This window comes from Neovison vison, chromosome 4 (assembly GCF_020171115.1).
Source record: "Neovison vison isolate M4711 chromosome 4, ASM_NN_V1, whole genome shotgun sequence".
Lineage (NCBI taxonomy): Eukaryota > Metazoa > Chordata > Mammalia > Carnivora > Mustelidae > Neogale > Neogale vison.
Genome location: NC_058094.1, coordinates 62,821,550 through 62,847,370, shown reverse-complemented (window position 1 = coordinate 62,847,370; position 25,821 = coordinate 62,821,550). Strand labels below are relative to the sequence as shown.

The window sequence follows — 25,821 nt, the reverse complement described above, 5'->3', positions numbered from 1 at the left end:
CTGATGAACACAGATGCAAAAATTCTCACCAAAATACTAGCCAATAGGATTCAACAGTACATTAAAAAGATTATTCACCACGACCAAGTGGGATTTATTCCAGGGCTGCAAGGTTGGTTCAACATCCGCAAATCAATCAATGTGATACAATACATTAATAAAAGAAAGAACAAGAACCATATGATACTCTCAATAGATGCTGAAAAAGCATTTGACAAAGTACAGCATCCCTTCTTCATCAAAACTCTTCAAAGTGTAGGGATAGAGGGCACATACCTCAATATTATCAAAGCCATCTATGAAAAACCCACCGCAAATATCATTCTCAATGGAGAAAAACTGAGAGCTTTTCTACTAATGTCAGGAACACAGCAGGACTGTCCATTATCACCACTGCTATTCAACATAGTACTAAAAGTCCTAGCCTCAGTAATCAGACAACAAAAAGAAATTAAATGCATCCAAATCGGCAAAGAAGAAGTCAAACTATCACTCTTCACAGATGATATGATATTACATGTGGCAAACCCAAAAGACTCCACTCCAAATTTGCTAGAACTTGTACAAAAATTCAGTAAAGTGTCAGGATATAAAATCAATGCACAGAAATCAGTTGCATTTCTTTACACAACAACCAGACAGAAGAAAGAGAAATTAAGGAGTCAGTCCCATTTATAATCGCACCCAAACCATAAGATACTGAGGAATAAACCTTACCAAAGAGGCAAACAATCTATAAAGTATTCATGAAAGAAACTGAGGAAGACACAAAGAAATGGAAAAATATTCCATGCTCCTGGATTTGAAGAAAAAATATGGTGAAAATGTCTATCCTACCTAAAGCTTTCTACACATTTAATGCAATTCCTATCAAAATCCCATCCATTTTTTTCAAAGAAATGGAACAAACAATCCTAAAATTTGTATGGAACCAGAAAAGACCTCAAATAGCCAAAGGAATATTGAAAAAGAAAGCCAAAGTTGGTGGCATCACAATTCCGGACTTCAAGCTCTATTGCAAAGCTGCCATCATCAAGACAGCACGGTACTGGCACAAAAACAGACACATAGATCAATAGAACAGAATAGAGAGCCCAGAAATAGACCCTCAACTCTATGGTCAACTAATCTTCGACAAAGCAGGGAAGAACGTCCAATGGAAAAAAGACAGCCTCTTCAATACATGGTGTTGGGGAAATTGGACAGCCACATGCAGAAAAATGAAACTAGACCATTTCCTTAACCACACACAAAAATAGACTCAAAATGGATAAAGGACCTCAATGTGAGAAAGGAATCCATCAAAATCCTTGAGGAGAACACAGGCAGCAACCTCTTTGACCTCAGCCGCAGCAACGTCTTCCTAGGAACATCGCCAAAGGCAAGGGAAGCAAGGACAAAAATGAACTATTGGGATTTCATCAAGATCAAAAGCTTCTGCACAGCAAAGGAAACAGTTAACAAAACCAAAAGACAACTGACAGAATGGGAGAAGATATTTGCAAATGACATGTCAGATAAAGGACTATTGTCCAAAATCTATAAAGAACTTAGCAAACTCAACACCCAAAGAACAAATAATCCAATCAAGAAATGGGCAGAGGACATGAACAGACATTTCTGCAAAGAAGACATCCAGATGGACAACAGACACATGAAAAAGTGCTCCACATCACTCGGCATCAGGGAAATACAAATCAAAACCACAATGAGATATCACCTCACACCAGTCAGAATGGCTAAAATTAACAAGTCAGGAAATGACAGATGCTGGGGAGGATGCGGAGAAAGGGGAACCCTCCTACACTGTTGGTGGGAATGCAAGCTGGTGCGACCACTCTGGAAAACAGCTTGGAGGTTCCTCAAAATGTTGAAAATAGAGCTACCCAATGACCCAGCAATTGCACTACTAGTTATTTACCCTAAAGGTACAAACGTAGTGATCCAAAGGGGCACGTGCACCCAAATGTTTATAGCAGCAATGTCTACAATAGCCAAACTATGGAAAGAACCTAGATGTCCATCAACAGATGAATGGATAAAGAAGATGTGGTATATGGGACACCTGGGTGGCGCAGTTGGTTAAACGACTGACTCCGGCTCAGGGCGTGATTCTGGAGTCCCGGGATCGAGTCCCACATCAGGCTCCCAGCTCCATGGGGAGTCTGCTTCGCTCTCTGACCTTCTCCTCGCTCATGCTCTCTTTCACTGTCTCTCTCTCTCAAATAAATAAAATAAAATCTTAAAAAAAAAAAAAAAGAAGAAGAAGATGTGGTATATATACACAATGGAATACTATGCAGCCATCAAAAGAAATGAAATCTTGCCATTTGCAATGACGTGGATGGAACTAGAGAGGATCATGCTTAGCGAAATAAGTCAATCGGAGAAAGACAACTATCATATGATCGCCCTGATATAAGGAAGTGGAGATGCAACATCGGGGTTTAAGGGGGTAGGAGAAGAATGAATGAAACAAGTTGGGACTGGGAAGGAGACAAACCGTAAGTGACTCTTAATCTCACAAAACAAACTGAGGATTGCTGGGGGGAAGGGGTTTGGGAGAGAGAGGTGAGGTTATGGACATTGGGGAGGGTATGTGCTATGGTGAGTGCTGTGAAGTGTGTAAACCTGGCAGATAAAAATATCCGTGGGGATAAAAATACATTATATGTTTATAAAAATTTAAAAAAATTTAAAAATTAAAAAAGAAGACTGACTAGAAGTGAAGTAGTAGGTAACAGTTTAAAGTATAACAGTGTTACTAAGATTTATAATTCATATTTGAATTGGGAGTCCTTTAAGTAAAATATTTTTTTTTTTTTAGTAAAATATTTTTAAATGATTACATTCTATATATAGATGTGGACTATAGTCAACCTAGAAATTTTCTTTATGTTATTCAGAAGTGTTCTGTTCCTACTCTACTAATAAGAAAATGCATTTACTCCTCTGACCTTCATAAGCCAACATTCTAAATGTACTTCACTGGTAACTATAACCATCTCATCTCTCCCCGTGATTTCAGCTCATGTCATGATCTCAGAGTCGTGAGACAGAGCCCCGCATCGGGCACACTCAGCAGCAAACCTGATTCTTTCTCAATAGTCAAATGACTCCAACGTTGACGTCCCATTAGACATTTCTTTGAGAAATCTTCATATTATCTCCTGTAGAGAATACCACTGTCCACCAGTATGTCAAATAAGCATTCAATCTCCCAGGTTAATTAAAGGCAAATTTTATGCACTTTTTCTGAAAGCTTTAATATGATCAATGAATCATTCTACCACCTCCAAGCAGCCCCCCAATGGGCACCCGGGTGGCTTAGTAGGTTAAGCATCTGACTTTGGTTCAGGTCATAATCTCAAGATCCTGGAAGTAAGCCCCATACTGGGCTCCACACTCAAGCTCAGCTTCCCACCCCAACCCACCCCCACCGGCATTCCCCCCACCAACTCGTGCTTGCTCTCCCAAATGTATCTTTAAAAAAAATAATGTCTCCAATTTTTCCAAAACATAAAAAGCTTTAACTGTATTGATTTAACCACTCTCCTCTCCATCTTTTGCACAAAATAGCACTATCAGTTTTGCCTTTAACTACCATGGAACAACATGGACATAAAAAAGATATGGATGGGGGCACCTGGGTGGCTCCATGGGTTAAAGCCTCTGCCTTCGGTTCAGGTCATGATCTCAAGGTCCTGGGATCGAGCCCCGCATAGGACTCTCTGCTCAGCAGGAAGCCTGCTTCCCTCTCTCTCTCTCTGCCTGCCTCTCTGACTACTTATGATCTCTGTCTGTCAAATAAACAAATAAAATCTTAAAAAAAAAAAAAAAAGGATATGGATGTTGATAGGCCAAATAATACATCAAATAATCTTTGTCCTCCTTCCCCACTCCCACTTGTTGAGAGCCACTGAATTAGACCTACTAGGTGCAAAAATGCTAATGTGACTATAGTAATAATCATTCTATAATCAGAGTGGTAGCAAATTTACTTCGAACAGTTGATAATTACAAAATAGTTTATAATGTATCCTTATAGACTCTACATATAATATAGAGTACTGCATAACCCTTGCATTTCTGGAACACACATTAATTGATAAAGAAAGGTGATTTTAAAAAACTTGACCACAAATAATCTTGAACACATAGGCAGTTCTAGTCTTCAGGATTAGCTCCCTAAACAGCTCCTTGAGTCCCCCTCAATTTGCATTTAAAAAGGTCTACTCTGAATTGCAATCACAAAAAACTAAGGAAGATCTATTGAACATCAATTGTGTCTCAAACTCAGACCACTAAAGGAGATACAAAGTAATAATAACAACAAGAGTGCACATTTAAGGAAACTGGGGCACAAGGTCATACCTGCCCAAGTAATGGAGTCAGACCCACATCCCAAGCAATGTGGCTCCTAAATGTTACTCCATACTGACATCACAGAATTTAAAAAAAGAAAATAAAACCAAGAACTAAAACCAAAACTCAAAACCAAAAACTCCTGCATGTAAAGAACTCCAAGGTTTGTTGAAATGTAGTATTAACATCTGCCAACAGAACATTCAAGTTTTTTTTTTAAAGATTTTTATTTATTTATTTGATAGAGAGAGATCACAAGTAGGCAGAGAGGCAGGCGGGGGGTGGGGGGGAGCGGGCTCCCTGCTAAGCAGAGAGCCCGATGTGGGGCTCGATCCCAGGACCCTGAGATCATGACCTGAGCTGAAGGCAGAGGCTTAAACCACTGAGCCACCCAGGCGCCCCAGAACATTCAAGTTTTTTAAGATTTTATTTATTTGACAGAGATCACAAGTAGGTTGGGGGGGGTGGTAGGAGAGCAGACTCCCTGCTGAGCAGAGGGCCAATGTGATGTGATGTGGGGCTCCATCCCAGGACCCTGAGATCAAAGGCAGAGGCTTAATCCACTGAGCCACCCAGGTGCCCCGAACATTCAAGATTTTAGTAAATTCTCTAAGAAAGATTTTATAATCTTTCTGTCCTGAAGTGACATCATGTCATGAGTGACTAAGAAGAAAAACCAATGACAAGATCTTGAAAGATTTTACTTTCATTCTATCCTTAAAAGTGAAAAGCCTTTCCCACAGACAAGTCTGTGCTTGATGGTATGTAAAATGTCAATTACTTCAATGTATGGTTTTATTTTGTTTTGTTTTGTTTTTCATTGTATGGTTTTCTGATCTTTCTTCTACTGAGAAATGACTTACTATGGAATTGTGAGCTCCAATAGTTCACTAAGACGCACAACAGATAGTCTTGCGTGGGAATCTGCACACTGAGGGTCCCTAACCCTGTAGTTCATCTCAGGCTGCTGGGATTCTTAGTAGAAAGAAGAATCCCATACACCTAACCCTGGCTGAGGACCTCCACCAGAGGACTCTCAAGCCCGGCTCCCCACAGTATCTGAAGAGTCTCTAAAAAAGTGGAGACACCCCCCCCCACACACACACTTTTCTAAAACTCGATGAGACACTGGATTTTCCTTTTAGACAAGCAAAGCAGATCATTTATGCATTCTAAAATTTGGACTAGGGGTGCCTGGGTGGCTCAGTGGGTTAAGCCGCTGCCTTCGGCTCAGGTCATGATCTCAGGGTCCTGGGATTGAGTCCCGCATCGGGCTCTCTGCTCAGCAGGGAGCCTGCTTCCCTCTCTTTTCTCTCTCTCTGCCTGCCTCTCTGTCTACTTGTGATTTCTCTGTCAAAAAAATAAATAAAATCTTAAAAATGAAATAAAATAAAATAAAATTTGGACTAGAAACTCAGAATAAAAACTCTTATCATCGGGGCGCCTGGGTGGCTCAGTGGGTTAAAGCCTCTGCCTTCGGCTCAGGTCATGATCCTGGGGTCCTGGGATCGAGCCCCGCATCAGGCTCTCTGTTCAGCAGGGATCCTGCTTCCTCCTCTCTCTCTGTCCGCCTCTCTGCCTACTTGTGATCTCGGTCTGTCAAATAAATAAATAAAATCTTTAAAAAAAAAAAACAAAAAACTCTTATCATCCATGCTCCCAGCACAAGAAAAAAGCATCCTTTGAACAAAAAGCTGCCTTACTCTATAAAACGATCTGCTGAAGCAGCACCCTCCTGGTGCTTTCAGGGGGGACTATGTTAATTATTACTCATATCATGAGTGGCCTTCAGGGCTAGAAATGTTCCTGCTAAAACAAACAGTCCAAAAATACATGCCATTATCATTTGAGAGCTCTACACAGTAAATACATGCATAGGAAAGAAAAATAATGGGCCACATTTTTCTGTACTGAAAAAGAAATAATTCTAGATTTTAAAGAAAAATTTCTGGGGCACCTGGGTGGCACAGTTGGTTAGGTGTCCAACTCCTGGTTCCTTTGGCTCAGGTTGTGATCTCATCATCGTGAGCCTGAGCCCAGCATCAGGCTCTGGGCTCAGCTCATCTCAGGCCTGAGATTCTCTCCCTCTGCCCCTCCAGCCACCCCCCACCTTGTGCTCTAGCGTGCATGGCCTCTCTCTAAAATAAACAAATAAATCTTTAAAAGAACAATTTCAGAAAGATTCACTAACGCCCTATATCTTTCTGTTAATAATCCCTGATAAACAAAGAATCTGTTACCAAAAAATTTCTTTAAAATCATCTAATTCATTCTGGCTTCATTAATAATAAAACCTATTTGATCCTCAAGCACTCTCTGAGGCAAGCAGTCATTATCCCCATTTAACAAAAATGGAAATTGGACTCGAACATTAAATCACTTGCTCAAGGCGACACATCCACCCATAGGCAATATATACTTAATCAGTACTAAATTTACTTTTAAATCACACAAATTTCCTCCAGTTAAAAAAAAAAGTACATCATTTTTTTATCAGAAAGTTCTTCTAAACATCTAACTAAAATCCCATTAGATATACTTTAAGAACACTGTCTTTTCTAGGACTAGAGAACAGCTGCTCATTACTTCTCATATGGAAACACTTTGGATATCCCAGAAACAACAAATCCTTCCTCTCTTCTCTTCTTTTAAAGGGCAGTAACACTTGCAACTTTCCCCAACTTAGCCTGTTAACAGATGATGGTTCCCCAAGATGACCACAAACTCCTATCCCACATACTTTTCTTCTAATTCAACTTTCAACATTCCTGCCAAGGAGAGCTGGGAGCTATGGTCCCAAGCAAGTGCTCTGAATCTGGATCTGGAGAAGACAAAGGGCTGTAGCCCTATGTGACTTATGAGTTAAGTCATAAAAGGTGATCACTTCCTTGGAACTATGACATCTTGCACCCTGTTGTCATGCTGTGAGGAAGCCTGAGCCGCTAGGCAGAGAGGCCATACAAAGGTATTTGAGGGAACTCAGCTGAGGGCCTGGCGAACAGCCTACATCAAAAACACCAGACATGTTAAGCGGACAAGCCTTCACTTGATTCCATTGCCAAGCCCTGGCTTTGAGACTTCATCCTAGCTGAATGCCAGACATCACGGAGCAGAGAAGCTATGTCCAACAGGGCTTTTCCAACCCTGGCCCACAACATTTGTGGCATAATGCCACCAAGCATGGAACATACACTGTACAGCAACAGTAAACAGAACTCCTTAATGCAGAACACAAGCAGGAATTTAAAAGGAGACAAGGAAGGAAAAGACTCCTTTCTAAACATTCAAAATAAATACCCCAAATTTTGTGCTCTAAATATCACTATTTTGTTTTTTTTTTTAATTTGACAGAGTGCACAAGCAGGGGAAGAGGCAGAAGGAGAGGGGCAAGCAAACTCAGTGCAGAGCCAGATGCAAGGCTCAGTTCCATGAATCCAAGATCATGACGCAAGCAGAAACCAAGAGTGGGAAGCTTTAACCGACTGAGCCACCCAGGCGCCCCAAGATCACTGGTTTTACAGATAAGAGTCTCTTAGATTCTCATGCAAATCTTATTAAAAGTGCATATGAGGGGCGCCTGGGTGGCTCAGAGGGTTAAAGCCTCTGCCTTCGGCTTAGGTCATGATCCCAGAATCCTGGGATCGAGCCCTGCATCGGGCTCTCTGCTCCGCGGGGAGCCTGCTTCCTCCTCTCTCTGCCTGCCTGTCTGCTTACTTGTGATTTCTCTCTGTTAAATAAATAAAATCTTCAAAAAAATAAAAAAATAAAAGTGCATATGAAAAATAAAATAGAGGGGTGCCTAGGTAGCTCAGTCAGAAGTGCCTGCCTTTGGCTTAAGTCACAATCTCAGGGTCCTGGGATCAAGTCCCACATCAGTCACCCTGCACAGTGGGGAGTCTGCTTCTCCCTCTCCCTCTGCCCCTCCCCCAGCTCATGCATGCTCTATCAAATAAATAAATAAAATCTTTAAAAATAAATAAAAAATAAAATAGAAACATACTATAATATTTTCTATCTTCATCCTATGCGTCTGTCTCTTTTGAACGCCTTTTCTCTTCTCTGATGAAATCTCAATCAACCCTTTAGGCACAAATCAAATACTCCAGTGGCTGTAAAGCTTTCTGCCTCACAGAACGAACCATTTGCCCCTATAAAATATCTGACCAGACCTCTAATACAATTTCCTATTCTAATGCATATGTTGTCATTACTTGCCCACATGACTTCTTCCTTCCCTGTGAGATCTGCAAGGATAGGGGACATTTCTTTTTTAAATTTTTGGGTTCCCACTGTCCAGTATATAGGAAGTGTTCATTAAATTTTTGCTGAATTAACAAATCTGGTTATCTGGTTTCTTTTGGTTTCTAAACCCAGAGCAGATACAATGCAGAAAACCAGAAAAGACAAAAGGCACTGTCTTTAACTACTACTACATACACACACACACATAACACCCAGTGAACAAAGACAGAAAAGCGCAAGTCCAGGAGTTACCTAGAATTCTGTTGCATGGAATCTACGGTTTACAGTTACATGGTGGAGAGACAAACAGATCTGTGCCTTAGAAGAGACCACAGGCCTAAGTGAATACTGGTACATTTCAAATCAGTTTAGAAAATGGGAAAATATTTCACATTTGAAAAGTATTTTCCCCGGGCGCCTGGGTGGCTCAGTGGGTTAAGCCACTGCCTTCGGCTCAGGTCATGATCTCAGAGTCCTGGGATCGAGCCCCGCATCGGGCTCTCTGCTCAGCAGGGAGCCTGCTTCCTCCTCTCTCTCTGCCTGCCTCTCTCCCTGCTTGTGATCTCTGTCTGTCAAATATTAAATAAAATCTTTAAAAAAAAAAAAAAAGAAAAGTATTTTCCCCTAAGGGTGTCTGGCTGGCTCAGTCAGTGGAATAGAAGACTGGTGATCTTGGGGTTGTTGAGTTTAAGTCCCACACTGGGTGCAAGCATTACTTTTTAAAAAAAAATCTTTAGGGGCACCTGGGTGGCTCAGTGGGTTAAGCCGCTGCCTTTGGCTCAGGTCATGATCTCAGGGTCCTGGGATCAAGTCCCACATCAGGCTCTCTGCTCGGCAGGGAGCCTGCTTCCTCCCTCTCTCTCTCTGCCTGACTCTCTGCCTACTTGTGATCTCTCTCTGTCAAATAAATAAATGAAATCTTTAAAAAATAAAATTAAATTAAAAAATAAATTTTAAAAATCTTTAAAAGTATTTTCTCCTAAATGACAAGTGCTCAAAGGAATAAAGAAACGAAATCAAAAAAATTAGATACACAAACCTCTAATGTTCTGAGGGTTTTGTGTAGCCACTGTTTTACAGTAATAGCACTTTCTATTAGTTCTGTGCCCCTCCCCCATCTGTCCATAATGTTGCTGCTTCAGTTACATTTCCTGAAGGACTTCCCTCCCTGCTGACCCACGCTGCTACCTGCTACCTATCTGTTTGGAACGCAGCACAGAGCCACTCAGAAATGCAGCTACAATTTTTGTCCAGCCCTCTCTAATATGCCAACATTTTTTTAAAAGCAGCAAAATATATATAAAATGACAGGAACAAAGAGACTACCTCTTAGTATGTCTGGAAGACATTTCAGGAAATTTTTGCAAAAAAGAAAAAAAAAATCAGAAAATGGGATTTCTGAATTACTTATTTTAAAATTCTATGCACTTTAAAATTGTCCACATTTGGGGACACCTCAGTGGCTCAGTCAGTTATCTGACTCTTTGTTTCGGCTGGGGTCATGGTCTTAGGTGGTGAGATCAAGCTGGACTTAGGGCTCTGTGCTCAGCTCAGAGTCTGCTTAAGAGGTTCTCATTCTCATTCTACCTCCCCCTGCCCCTGCCCCTCCCGCAGCCTGTGCGCACGTGGACACACTCTCTGTAAAATCAATCAGTCTGCCCATATCTGTTAAATAAAAAGGCCTATGTACAATCCCATTTTCCTTCCATCCTTCATTTTGCTTATGTATCTCTTAAGTATATAATTTCCCAGTATAAATATTAATTCAATAATATTCGCATTATTCCTGAGCAGCATATTTTGTTTCATTTTTTGATGCAGCAGGGAGGGGGGGCGATGCTACCTCTAAGAAATGTGCAGTACAGTACAACAGATGTCTGGGTGGCTCAGTTGGTTAAGCATCTGCCTTTGGCTGGGATCATGATCCCAGGGTCTTGGGATCGAGCCCCACACTGTGCTCCCTGCTCACAGCAGCCTGCTTTTCCCTCTCCCTCTGCCTGCCCCCTACCTTGTGCTCTGTCGAGTGCAACATTCATGGCCAAGAGCCTAAGGATGCTCCACCTCCAAGAGTATTAACTTTAAGAGAAGAGAACCTTGGTTTTTGTTTTTTTTTTCCTGGAGCCTGAAAGTTTCAAGTTGAGAGCTATTCTGGAGTTACTTAAATTCTTGTATTATTTCTTGTTTTCTTTGAGTGCTAGTGTTCTTCCCACTCACAACTTTTCCACTGAGGCTTCCAGATCTACATTAAGAATAACTACTGGGGGCGCCTGGGTGGCTCAGCGGGTTAAGCCGCTGTCTTCGGCTCAGGTCATGATCCCAGGGTCCTGGGATCCAGCCCCGCATCGGGCTCTCTGCTCAACCGGGAGCCTGCTTCCTTCTCTCTCTCTCTGCCTGCCTCTCTGCCTGCTTGTGATCTCACTCTGTCAAATAAATAAATAAAATCTTAAAAAAAAAAAAAAAAAGAATAACTACTACTTCTCTACAGGCTTGGGTTGGTGAGATTTACCAGGTAACTCGCTGGTATGATCTGCACACCTGTGAATGATTTTTACTTTTAGACTCTATTTCTTAAATTGAGAATGAATCCCAGATATCCACTGTTGATTCACAAGGGAAGACAGGAGGGCTGTCCTCTACTTCAACAAGGTTCTGAAGCAGAAAATAGGACATTAAATAGAAACTAAAGGTAGAAATCACAGGGGCAGACAGGAAAAGTCAGAAGGGAGAACAAATAAAGACACTGCACCAAAAAAAAAAAAGGGGGGGGGGGAAGGAAACAGAAACCTTCAAATTCCAAGTTATGGAATAGTCATGTATTCAAGAAACTCAAGTAACTCAAGTTGCCAAACTCCTTAAACTCCCAGCAAATTTCTGTCTCTACGGTGTTACTCCAAGAAGTGTTTGAATAAAAGCTTTCTGTTTAGTTAGCCAAGTGTGCTATAAAATTCAGTTTTCCACTCCCATCCTGTGCCTAAAAGAGAAATCTACTTCCCAGGAGGAAAACAACTCCTAGCGTTCTCTTAGGTTCTCAGAGGTTGCACCAGCTCTGTTTGCATCCCCCCGAGCCAGACGTGGATCTCCGTGGGAGGCACTCCTAGAACCCATGTCTAGGCCCAGACATGTGGTACCTCAAAGGGCATGCCCACAAAATGTCCTGAGACGCCACAATCTCAAGCAATAAAGCTCTCAAAGCTTATGCTACTCTTCAGCCCTCATCAAGTTAATATATTTTATTACTTTTTTTTTTTAAGTAAACTCTACACCCAACGTGGGTGTGGTTAGAACTTAAACCTTGAGATCAGGCTTCAATTGCAGGCTCTGCCAGGCACCCTAACAATTTAATTTTCCTAACACTTCTGGAGAAATTGAGGTATTTTTATTGTTTATATATTTGTTTGTTTGTTTATGTAAGTGAATTCTCACACAACATGGGGCTCAAACTCACAACCCCGAGATCAAGAGTCACACACTCTTCAGACTGAGCCAAAGAGCCAGCCAGGCGCCCCTAGAGAACTTGACATTTAATACAGAAAAGTCTGGCTGCACAACAACATGAATGCACTTAACACACTTAACTACGCATTTAATTCAATTTTTTAATTAAAAAAATGTTTAAAAAAATTTTTTAATAAAAAAAAAACTAAGAAATAGCCTAAAAAACAAAAAGCAAACAAACAAAAACTAGGGGCAACATTTCATATTAAAAGAGACCACAGAACCAAATGCAAAGGGGGAACCTGATTAGCTCCTGGTTTGAAACCTAAAACCCTAACAGTTTGGGGACAACTGGGAAAACTCATTAGACAGCTGATATTTGACATCAGTTTTCTTGGACTTAACAGTCACATTCATATTATATGCAGTTCTATAAAATGATGCCTTTATTTTAAGGATAAATGTGCTTTATGGATAAAGGGTCATTTGTAACTTACTTTCAAACAGTTCCTCCAATGCACGCACATACATACACACGCACACACACACAAATACATACATAACACACACACAGGAAGAGGGAGAAAGAAGCATACACAGCACTGAAATAGTTCTTATTTGGCCACTTGTTCTACCACATTATCGCAGCATCACAGGAACTAAGACAAAGAGATCTATACGACACTGCAGACCCCAAAGTACCACCCAGCTTTTCCACCTGAGCTGTATACTGTTTCTACTACTTTAATTGGCTGGTGACAGAATGTAAATATCTGACAGACAGACAGACAGACAGATAGCTTTCTGAATTGCTCTGCAAATAAAATGATCCCACAAAACAGAATTATTGTTTAAGTAGAGATTTGGGAAGAAGGTTGAGAATATCTTTATATGTGTTGTCACAAGTATATATTAATGTGCAGACTGTGAGGGCTTTGCTCTTTGGATAGTTGTAGAATTTCATTATTTACCTATTGAGACATCAGCCCTTCAAGTGATGCTTCCATTCTCTTTTTTATCACTTCTTCAAAGGAAGTATTTAAGTGCCAACCCTGGTATACTTTTCTGTGTGTTTGGTTTTGTTTTATTACCTTTCCAGAACTACTGAATTTCCCCAAGGTTTTCTTTACCTTTTTTCTCCTCTTTCCACTATAAACTGAGATTATTAATCCCTCTTCTCACCATAGTGTCAAAATATTCTGCAGGGGAAAAGATAATAAGTCTCAGTGTGAAAAATGTTCAGTTTTACGAAAGCAAAAAAGCCCAAAATTTAAGGCTTTATTGTTTCTGTTTTGAAGGTAAGTGGACTTCTGTATTTTTTTGTAAAATCTGTATCCAATGTAATAAGCATCTTTACTAATAGCCTCCGAATACTGTTGGACTCTATGTATACTCTTCTTATTTTGATCATATACTTTGCTATTAACTAAGATCAGTAATATAAACTCCCAATAAATTGAGTTTTATATCAAAGGGTTGTTTCCTAAATTTTAGAATAACTCATTAGTTTTCTTGAGGCAAATCAAAGAGCATGAACTCATATGGTCAAAGGCCAGGAAGAACAGACTAACGGGTACAAAGGCTCAAGTAAAAGTAGAAATCAGGAAAAAAACTGGGTTTGTGATAGACCTATCTAGTAAGTGTTTGGGAATGTTATTCTGTGAGGAGTGGGGACTTGTATTATTATAAAAGGGATATTTGGGGAAGATCAGTCTATTAATGACTTACAGTGCCAAAGAAGAATTTGTTGAATCAAGGCTAAAAAGGTTAGCACCATGCAGATGGAAAATAGCAATGCAAAGAGTAGCCTGACTGAAATCTATAAATTAGTGAAGGTATATCGAAATAAACCTAGGCTAGCAGATACATGCCCTTGCAGCTTTGAGGACCTGCTACTAGTTTATCAACTTGATCATACTGAGTAGTTAACTTACTGTACTCAGTCGAAATACAGTTTAAAAATGAAGGCCGCCTTTTTTTTTTTTTAAATGAAAGACTTTAAGCTGCCTATAATACTATTTTGAAGGAGCGGGACAAAGAATGAATGAATAAATAAAAAATATACACATATATACTCTACCCTTACTAATCAATTTTTTAATGTATTTTATTTTATTTTTTTTATAAGATTTTATTTATTTATTTGACAGAGAGAGACACAGCGAGAGAAGGAACACAAGCGGAGGGAGTGGGAAAGGGAGAAGCAGGGTTCCCACCTAGCAGCAAGCCCAATGCAGGGCTCTATCCCAGGACTCCAGGATCATGACCTGGGCCAAAGACCCACATTTAACTGACTGAGCCACCCAGGCACCCCCTTACTACTCAATTTTTAGCAAACCCATAAGAAAACAAGTACAATTTCCCTTCATTCAGATAATCCAATGCATACTGTCATTTTAAGCATCTTCACTGAACAAAAAAGACCAGCAAATTTTAATGCTTGAATATTCAAAGCATTTTAGTTTAGTTTTTCCTCCTTGATATTAAACTCCAAAGAATTTATATAAAAAATTCTAATCTGATGGGGCACCTGGGTGGCTCAGTCGGTTAAGCATCTGCCTTCAGCTCAGGTCATGATCCCAGGATCCTGGGATCGAGTCCCTGCTCAGCGGGGAATCTGCTTCTCCCTCTCCCTCTGCCTGCAGCTCTGGCTACTTGTGCTTTCTCTGTCAAACAAAATTAAAAAAAAAAAAAAAAAAAAAATTCGAATTTGTTTCACTGCTATTAGAAACTAATCCACGATTTATCTAACTCAACTTTCAAAAAAAAGTTTGTATAAAAGGCCTATTCCACTTGAAATAACAAGTACTGTAAGTTAACTACTCAGTATGATCAAGTTGATAAACTAGTAGCAGGTCCTCAAAGCCGCAAGGGCATGTATCTGCTAGCCTGGATTTATTTCTATATACCTTCACTAATTTATAGATTTCAGTCAGGCTACTCTATTGCATTGCTATTTTCCATCTGCATGGTGCTAACCTTTTTAGCCTTGATTCAACATAGCAACTCCGCTCTAGGCCTCTCCAGTTTCTTTCTGAATGTGTCTCCTTCCTCCTCTCACCCTCCATATACACTTGATCTCTTTCTCCAAGATTGTCAACAACTCTCTGAACAACTCTGTCAACAACTCTGAACAACTGAGGCAGGTTCAGAAAAACTACAATTAGCCTGTGGGAGGCACCTGAATCTCAATGGGAAATTTCTCAAGAAGGGAATGGAAAAGGGCACCCATAGCCAGAAAAACTCAATCCCTTTGGTGGGGAAGATGCTGGCTTCCCTCACTCCTCCGAGGCCAAGCCAGGTAAAGGCAAGGTGCTCAGTCTGAAAATCACAAGTCCTTGAAGGTCTTCCCTTGCCTTACCCTGTCTTTATCTGCTCTCACCTCTCAGGAGTAGAAGGGCTGTGGGGCTCAGTGGTACCCGAAGGGAACAGGCCATCAGCTCTGCCCAAATTATGGATCCAGATCAGAAGACATTATAATGTCAGAGCCAGACAACTCTTGGTGGGAAACACAGATGCAAACAACAATTCTGCAGGTGAGAATTCCCTGGAACTCAATTCCCTGGGACTCACCCCATACTCTGTCTACCACAAGCTCTTCCTTCCCTCCCCACTATAGGGTCAGCTGCTGCTCCCAGTGATAGTGGGAAGGGGAGGGGGGCTCTACTAGTGAGACTTCTGACCTCCACAGGAGGCCCCGCTCACTGGCCCTACCACAGGGAAGCAAGCCAGGCCAGAGGTATCCGGACCCAGGTCCTTCCTGCCCAAGGCTTTGCTCGCCTTGAGTCGAAAATCTGGGGTTCCCTTTATCTCCTCTCTTTTCTCCTTAATGCCTTTTCTCAAAGTGAAAATATTTACTACTACAATGAGATCACCAATGATTACAAGAATGCTGTTATGTGAGCATTCTTTAACCAGAAAAGGGTAATGCTCCAATTTTATTTTCTAATGTCCTTCAACATCCAGGCATAATGTTGACTTTTGTCACTATCAAATGTCACTGTCAATATGTTCAGTTCACAGTGAATATCACATCATTTTTTGGTGTAACTGCTTAAAATCTTTCATTTATTAAAATCCTTAATTAACTGTACACACCTCCTGCTTAAAATAAAAAGTAGCACAGCAAAAATCAAAGAGCTTTACATGACTTCCACTTCCTTCACTAGGTTCCACTATTTATACTTACCATGTGTTTATTTAGAAAAGATTCTAGTGGTACTATAATATATTAAAATAACATTTTAAATGGAAATTTTTTACATCACACTTTTACAGAGGAGTCTTGAGGAATCAAGATATTACTACTTAAAAAAGCAACAAGAACACTACATATAAACCTCAAAACAGAATTCCAGAAATTGAAAATACAATACACTACCAGAAACTCCAAAGAGGCAGGTATGCCTAAGGCTTTAGGTATCTGGTTACAATTTCCATCCATCTTAAATTGTCTATTTCCAACTTATATCATTTGGACCACTTGAATCTAATGAACAGTTTTAAGACATCTAACACTACAAAGTTTGTAACAATATCCTTAAACAGGCAAGAAATAAAATGCATAAAAACTAGGGACTGTAATACTCAGTCCTATTGGACAACAGAAGCTCAACCCCCCAGTCTGCTGGACCACAATGTTGTCCAGCAACCAACTTAACTTCTAACAACAAATCAGCCAATTACTGCACTGCGCCTGTTAAGTGATCTGTTTTCAACCTAATGGCTTACTTAACAAATAGCTAGCTTCTTCCCTAAGTGCTGTTAGCAAAGCCAGTGTGTTTGGTAAAGAGGGAAACCACAGATCATGATCATACATGAAATACCTAATGATAGTAACAGACTTCCTCCAGAATCTTGACTGTGTTCCCTTCACTACCAGCCATCTTCCATCCTTTAGAAAAAAAAAAAAATTGAGATAGCCAAGGAAGAAGGAGAAAAGGAGGCAGAGGAGAAAAGTCTACAAGGATTTATACCCAAAGTGAAGCAGTCCAAAGCTGTACCGCTATTTACCAGCCCATCCTCACTTCAAAGGACTGGGCGGCACAGAAGTTGAGTCTGGGTGCACAGCACACCCAATGAGATCCCCACCAAAGGCTGCAGGCACAAGGTGACGGGGACAGGACAGCACAATCCCCTCAAACACCCACGAGCCCCTACTGCCAGTCTCCGTAACTAGAAAACCACCTTCTGTAATTTCAGGAAACGCTATCAATGTTCACAGAAATTCATACTCTGGATGTTCAGATTTCAGCAAGAGATTTCCATATTCCTTATTAAGGAATCTAAAAATGTATGTGAAAGAATTCACCTATGCTCCAACAATAACCAGAGGTGGTTACCTGATAAACACACTTATGAATAATTCTAGTTTTAAAATACATACAGGCACATTAAAAAACATATTTTTAGTTTGTCTTAAGTAATCTCTATACCCAACATGGGGCTTGAACTCATGAGCCCAAGATTGAGTCACATGCTCTAGCGACTGAGCCAGCCAGATGCCCCTGAAAGTTTGTTATCCATGTAGCAATCTAAATTTCCCCTTTAGTTTTACTCTAGAAATAACTCAAGTAACAACCTAAGTTCCTCTATGATATGCAACTCCATTTTTTAATTTACATTTTGACAATAAGTGAAAGCTTTTCACCAGTAAGCCCATTAACAACAGAATTAGAAATTCTAAGATAAGTTAATATTAAATATTCTCACAAATGCAACTGTACCACCAAAGGCAAGGGAAGTCACTTCATATCTGATTAATAAGCTGATTTCATAAGCAGAAATAATCTGCTAGAAAAGATAATCATCATTTAGACGGTCAGTCGGCAACAACAGGAACTTCCAGAACTCACTCACACTCCGTAAGCTGAGCCTTGGAATATGTGGGATCACATTTCACATGGACACACTAAATGAGTAACAGAGAATACCAGGCATTATATTTTCACCTATGACAACAGGTCTTCGGTCCCCGGGAGCTGGAAGCAGTGTGTGCCGCTCCCCACACGTGCACAGGTGAAAGAGTTCCCTGAAAGCTCTCCTCACTCCTTGCAAACAATTGAGCAGGCAGAAGAATTCCACAAATAGCAGAGCACAAGTCAGATGACTGCATACATTATCAGCCTTCTTTTAAGACTCCAGTATCTCAACACCAAGTCATCCACGCCACAGAGATTGCACAAAATCTGTAAAACATGCATCACACAATCACCACCTAACAGTTAAAGATACTAGAATTAAATATATTGTAAAGAAATAAGAAGCCAAGTATCTGTATCAGTGTTTTGTCCTTTCTAAAACCTATACTGCACAGAGTGCTCTCACTCTATTTTCTTCCTAGTCCCCACACCCAAGTTTTCTTGAGCTTATTTTCCTAGCTTTTTTTATGGTGAGAAATAGGCAACCTGGATGGACTTTCTCAAAATATACTCGTACCCCCTTCCACTTCCCTAGGGGAGAATTACTCATCTGTGTCACCTCTACAAAGTACTCCAAAAAGACACCACCACATTATGCTAAAAGAAGTGTAGCCCATCAGCTAACAGAACACCCATTAAGGGGACAGAGCTGAGGGGCAGTTGTTTGCTTGGGTTCAAATTCTTCTCCAGTAGTCTGGCTGTGTGACCCTAGGCAAGATACTTGACAGTTCTGTGCCTCCACTTCATGAACCAGGTAATAGGAATGCTAATAAGCGTGCCCACCTCACTGTGTTACAGGGAGAAACATGCACAGTATACAGTAAGGGCACTTGAACCCTGCACGGGTTTTTAGTAAACACTCAATAAACGTTACCTGTTTTTACTCCATCTATTACAGTTCTTATTTTTTGAAAATTAAAAAACAAGAATCCTGCAATTCAAGAATCGTAAAACACTGGGCTGGTGACTAAAAAGCCAGAAACTGTCTGTAGATCTTAAGTGACACCTGGCCAGGTACAGGCCTGCCTGGATGCAAGGCTTTGCTGGACACCTGCTAGCATGATCTGCAGGACTGGAACCACTCAAATCTATCCATCCCTTTCATGGACAAAACGCCTCCACTGACCGCCTTATAAAAAGGCCTGCAAACGTGTTCTTTATCAGATTCCTAAAAGGAAGACATTCTTGGACTCACCATTCCCTCTCATCCTTATGATTTGTTTCCTTGCCCTTGCTGGTCAAGGGTAATCCGCCCCCCAACCCCCCGGAAGTTTTGCTCATAGGCACAAGGGCTTAATCTCCCTTAAGCTTCATCTTCTGAAAAATGAGGTAACCTCGATTTTACAGGGCTGTGGCAAAAAAAGAAAGAATGAAACACACCTCAAAAAGCCCCTAACAGGTTGTTGGCTCTCAGGGAGAGCTGCTATTATCATTTACATTGTACTGTCATTACTCTTCCACTACAGACATTTCTGTCAAGAGCAAGAATGAGTTAAATCTAGAAAACTCATAATCACAGAAGAACACCTGTGTAAGGCTGCACATGGGAGTTTTCCATCCTTTAGAAACTGAGGGTGTGAAGGCCCAGAAAATGTAGCTTTAGAGCAACAAGGCACACTCTCTCCACAGAACTGGGAGGTCCCTGACTAGTTGCCCTAATACCTTCCACCAACTAAAGACTGCCATGCTGACCACACACGACATGACTCCAAACAGTATAAAACAACACTAATTATAATATTCATACCTCCATTAAAGGAAAATTATGATTGTAAGCTACTCAGCTAAGGAGATATTTAACAACTTAACCATAAACAATCCTATTTTCAGGGGGGGAAAGCTCAAACCCAAATCAAACTTTTTTGATAATATATAATTAAAATTACACACACCAAAAAACCAGATCATTAGTATCCAAGCAAATTGAAAATTAAGGTGAACATGTACCTTTCCAACTTCTCTGTGCTCCCCACTGTGAAAAAAATCACCCACTCTGTGTTCCCTCTTAAGTCACAGGATTCGTAATAGGTGGTTTTGGCTATCAATGTAAACCGCCAAATGCTGGGATACTCATCAAATAAATAATGAACAAATGAATGAAACAATGGTTAAATGAGGCAAGAATGCAAAGACAAGATCTAAAAGGCCCAATGCGGGATTTAAGTTACTCATCGGGAACCCTTAACAGTTCATAATTAGCTGCCTATGAGGCATAAATTCTACCAGATTTAACCTACCAGGTATTTATCAACTGATATGTAAAATTAAAAACTGTTTTTTCTTTCAGAACCTTTAACAAGTTGCCAATAACTTCTACCTATAAGCAGTCCTCCTCTCTTTCTTAAAGTTAAGATTCTCATCTTAACCCTCAAAAGCAGCTAAATAAAACAGCCTCGTAGATTCCCTGCTTACTTAATTCTCCTCTAGAAATTTCCAACTAGGGAACCAACTGAAAATTGTCCTGGAATCAATTTTTCCACAATTGCATTATGTCATCATAGCCACTAGAAGCCAGAAATGTGGTTACTAATGAACATTTCATAGGGCAGACATAAAATCTTTGCCCTAAACGCCAAGAGCATTGTGATCTACCTACGGACTATCTAGCTCTTTCATTTCAATTACCATCAAACACAAGTTTATCTTTAAGATTTCCAGTCCTTTCCATAACCAGTTTTGCCTCAGTTTTACAACAGCTAGAAAAACTAAACCAGCTTCTAAAATATTCACAGAAGTCACAATCTCACCTCTATTTAGAAATTAGTACCTAGAATCCATAAAGTACCTAGAATCCATAAAGTTTCTTTATGCTGTCTGAATTGAGGGTCTATGACCTAAAACTGTATTTTATAGCTTTTCCAGACATTACTTTTAATAGACTCTAAGGAGTAACATGACATAACATTCCTTCTACAGTTTGCAATTCATAAACCCTTCTACAAATCTTTAAACAAAAAAGGAAACAAACACATAAATGCTAAGAATATTTTTTTGTTGTTGTTTAGAAAGCAAGTCATAGAGGTAAAATGAGCTTCAGGTATGAAAGTATAAGAAACTGAAGGTTTTGTTCTCTTTTCCTTTGCCTTTCATCACTGGTATGTAAATAGAGTATGATTATTTCATTAGGGGAAAAGATACTAATTTCCACCAATTTTAAGATTTACTGCAGTAAAAGACCAATACCTTAAAAGCAATAACTTATTTTCTTTCTCCCTCCTATTCTCTTAAAATTGAGAGCATGTAATAACAAAAATCCCAAACAAAACTATAAACACAGAATACTGAAAAGCCAGTAATTTCTTAAACAGCAGTTGTGTCATAAAAATAGCTAAGCATTAATTAGGCTTTTAAATATAATTTCAACCATGACATAATAGTGATCAAAACATCAAATAAGAACACACTGTGCATTTCAGAAAACTGAACTTCTAGAAAAATTGTTTAAAGAGACTTTTTTGCTACCTAATATCCTACAACTGCTTAAAGAATCACTTTTAAAACCAATACAACACAAACAATTTTTTTTCTAAGAAATTCAGCTGTCAACTTAAGGGTCACATTTAAACCTGATGTGATTTGAAACAGCTAAGGTACTGAATCCTTAAATATAGGATGTGTAATGAAAGCATTGCCCACAGGTCCTCAATTGTGAGGCTTAGAAAGCTTTAATAAGATATAGCTATAGATAAAGCCAACCAAGGAGCATTACCCCTTTATGCACTCATACCACAGCCCAAGTCCCCTTACATTTTACATTTCCAGTGAAATGTTCCTCTAATGGTGAATGAAAGTCATATAAATTATATTTAGCCAATAAAAGGTTAAAATCAGAGCCAAACTATCTAAAAAACATTAAATTCATAATTGGTGAGCTTTTTTCTACCCTGTTTCTGTAACCTGACATCTAAAAATCAAAGAACTCCTCTATTAAGACCAAAATCCCCAGGAGGAAGAAGGCTCAGATCTAGACTGAGAGCACACAATGGAATCACAGCTGACGATGCACATCTTTTTCTAGATGTCTCCATATGCTTGAGAGGGTTTTTGTTTTTTTTTTTTCTTTCCCTCTAACCAGGCTTTAGAGGACTTGCTACTCTCTGCCACCAAGAATCTGAGAACATTTTCAAGGACTATTGTAGAAAATAAAGTAAAATAATGTGTTGCTCTTATACATACAAAAAAAGAAAGAAGGGCACATGTCAGAATGACCATCAGTAACTAAATTAACTAATGATGGGGGATTTTCAATGTTGTCAAATTTTGAATGTTGTTTATGATATTCCCCACTTCTGGCAGCTGAATGTTTTATCCCCACAGTTTTTGTTATTTTATCACTAAAATAACACCCAAAGGGCTACAGCAAAATGCAATTTAATTTTTGTCTATGTAAACACTCAAAATTATACTGAATTAAGAATTCACATTATAAATTTAAGAATGGTGTATTGCAACAGAACACATTTATAGAGTGTGGTAAATACTGTTTCCTAAAACTACAGTTCCTCAATTCTTTCTTATAGTAACCAAATATTAATAAAATCTTGAGAAAGCAGTAGATATGATAAATACCACGCACATAAGATTACCCACACACACACCAAAAAAAAAAAACCTCTCAAGATCAGTTCAATTCAAGGGATACTTAACACAAAATGAATGAATTCATTCTGTTTAACATGATTCATTCTTTGAACTCCCAAAGATTTTACAAATTCCAGTTGGGAAAAGGATCCTTGCTGCTGTCAGTGTACACTAAACCTCACCAACAAAGAACAGGAGCACACATACACACACATAAAAAAGCACTGTAGCAGCTGCTGCCTTTTTTAAAGACAGCTTATTCCTAAAGAGCAACCTGTGCTTTTTATTGAGAACCGAAGACCTATCCTCCCTATTCTCAAAAGTCAGGAGTTAATAAAGTCACTGGACTGAACCCAACAACCAGCATAAAACAACCAAAAATGTCTCCTAACCCTGCAAAAACCAGAAAAGTACACACACACACTGTACAATTCAGCAGTGTTTAAGAACAAAACTAATTTTTTTTTTAAGAATCTTTTGTGTGGGAGGAATCCAGCAAACTACACTTTAGACTTTTTTCTGTAGACAAATATGCTTTGACTAGCTTTGCTTCTTAAATACCAACGCTTTATGTTTCAAACACTGATGCTTTGGTTCCTAACTTCACTTTGTTTACTCAGGAAAAATAAAAAACAAAACAAACAAAACGCATACCATAAACGACAACTTTTTTTTTTTTTTAATGTCATCCCAAATGCCGAACTTCCAAGCGCACTTTGGGAGCTGGCGGTCTAACTAAACAAGGAACCAGTGAAGCCATGACAAACAATGATGCTTTACACTCCCAATAATCAATTGACGTAAGGCTATCCCGACGCCTACATTTTCAGAGCACCCTTGCAAATTTCACTGTTCCCACCCTGGAGGAGCTAAGTGAAACTGAGGTAGGTGTAAACTGCTAACTCCGATGATCCTCTGCACGTTAACCCGCCGCTGAGGTCCAGAACACGATCACACGATCACTACAATATACATGCCATTTTAGAAACGGGCCTCGGAGAGTTACTGCCACATAGTAAGTGGCTTTAGACTTCGTCGTGCCTAAAACGACGTCTCTAGTGGTACCAAGAAAAATACAGTACCTCGCGTAAACTACGTGCCCCCCCGGGTCAGAGACCCTCTAAGTGACACTAGCGCACAGACCAAGGAACGGGTGACTAGGGATGGACAAGAGTGGCTAGCTCAGCGTCTCCATGACTCCCCCGCCCCGCGTGCAACTCTTCTCTAACTGGTCGGGAAGCAACCCCGCCCCCTTCCTTCCTCCGGTCCCTACGATTGGCTTACCGACACCCGGCAGGTCAGCTCCCCGCCTTCGATTGGCTCACTGCCCCATCAGTCACACGCAGCGAGATTCGGGTCGGTGGGAGGGGAAGGCGTTGGAGGAGGTGGAGTGGGAGTGGGATTAGAGGACGAGGTGGCAGAGGAGGTGTTCAGGTTTGGTCCCCGGTTTGGGAAAGTTTCCCCTACCAGTGACAGATCCAGAAGGCGTAAGGCCCGGTCCAGTTCTGGGCCGGTGCAAGGGGCTCGGGTCCCCGATTCCCGCCCCTCGGTCCCGCAGGCCCCGGAAACCACCAGAGGGAGGGGGAAAAGGGAGGAACCATCTAACCAGGGACCGACCCACCCCCGATCTCGGAAGAGGCGCCTCCGGGACTCCCCGGAGGGGCGAGAGGCGGGGGACGGGGAGGTCCAGCACGCCGCGACGACCCCGGCCCCCTCTCTCAGCAGCCCCCAGAGGCCCGAGGGAGAAGTGTCCCCGGGCCCGGGGCGTGACCGTCGCGAGTCAGCCGGGAGGGCCCCTCCCGCTTCCCGCCTGGGGCCCTGAGGGCCTGTCCCTTCAGGGGCGGGGAGAAGGGGGAGAGAAAAGGGGGCGCTGGCGAGCCAACCCGGAACCTCCCGGACCGCCTCCCGCCCCCAGCCCCGGCCCCAGCGCGCCTCCTGCACACATGCCCGCACCCAGAAAGTTAAGTCAGGGGCGAGCCCAGCTCGGCGCCGCCGCGGTCCGGCCCCCCGGCTCCCCACCCCCACCGCCGCCCGGCCTGCTCGGCCGGAGCGCGCCGCCCGCCCCGCCCGCCGCAGCTCTTTCCCGTCCGCCCGCGGCGCGCGGCGCCCCTCGCCCCCCGCCCCCGGCGCAGACACGGGCCCGGGCCGCCGATCCCCTCCTCCCGGCGTCTCAGCCCGCCCGCCGCCCCTGACATCGCGCTTCACCTTCACACACCCCCGAGCACTTCCCGAGTCCTGCCTCCCCTCGCTTGACTCCCACCCTCCGCTGCAGTCGCTCCGCGTTTCCATTAAAGAATGCACCTTCTCAGGATTCACCTTCCCGTCTCAGCCTCTCTGCCCCCGAGGGGACAGGAGCCTCGCTGCTCGCCGACCCCGCACCGGGCAGGCTGGCGGGCGCCTTGCTCCTCAGGCGGGGGCCGCGCCCGCGCCCCCGGCCTCCCCGCCGCGCCTCGGCTCTCACCTCTCGCCGGCGCCGCGGGCTGCAGCCTCCGCCCGCCTCGCGCTCCGGGACTCGTCTCCAGAGCTCTCGCAAAGCGCTGGAGCGCCTCCTTTCTCTCCCAGGGACTCCGCGTCTCCCCGCCGCTTCCCGCCCTCCCCACCCCCCAAGCCCCAACTCCCCAGCTTCGCGGCGCCTCCGGGATGCAACTCCCGTTTTCCGCGCACTCCGGCAGCGCTCCCCGCACACAAAAACAGCCCTCTTCGCGGCGCACGGCTCCGCCGGGCTCGGCGCAGGAAGGGCAGTCGCGGCCGGGGGTGGGGACGCGGCGCCCCCCGCCCGCCGCCCGCCTCCCGCCCGCCCTCGCGGCCCCCAGGGAAGGCGCGGTTACCGGCTCGGGTCGGTCACGCCGTCAGGTGCCGGCTGCCGTCGGCGCTGACCTTCGCCGCCGAAGCTGTGGCTGAGGCTGCGGCCGCCATGTTCCCGTGTTAATAACTGCTGCCTGGTTGTTTATTTCAATGGAGATCCTCCCCCAACTCCCTCCTCCTCCTCCTCCTCCGCGTCTCCGCACTTGCGGAGAGAGACACAGACCGCGCGAGCTCGCGAGCAGGGGAGGGGGCTCGGGAGCCAGGCCGTCCCTCCCTCCGCCTCCCTGGCCGTGGCCGCCGCCAAGTCCTGTCACTGGGGAAAGGACGGGGCGGAAACTTGCCTCCCGCGCCCCCGGGGAGGGGGCAAAGGTGGACGGAGGGTTCTCCGGGGAGCAGACCCTGGCCGCGGGGTCCGCAGCATCTCCGTCGGCAGCGTCCTCTGAGAAGGCGACCCGGGGAGAGGTGAAGAGTG

General features: G+C 42.4%; 1 protein-coding gene across 1 annotated transcript in view; it reads right to left on the bottom strand.

The window, feature by feature from the left end:
• The window catches only part of NCOA2 (nuclear receptor coactivator 2), a 305,109-nt gene extending 279,546 nt beyond the window's left edge, over window positions 1–25,563 (bottom strand). The window contains exon 1 of the mRNA XM_044245473.1: window positions 25,373–25,563. The gene's annotated coding sequence lies outside the window, so the exon portion shown is untranslated. The remainder of the gene's footprint in view (window positions 1–25,372) is intronic.
• Between the last annotated feature and the right edge of the window lie 258 nt (window positions 25,564–25,821).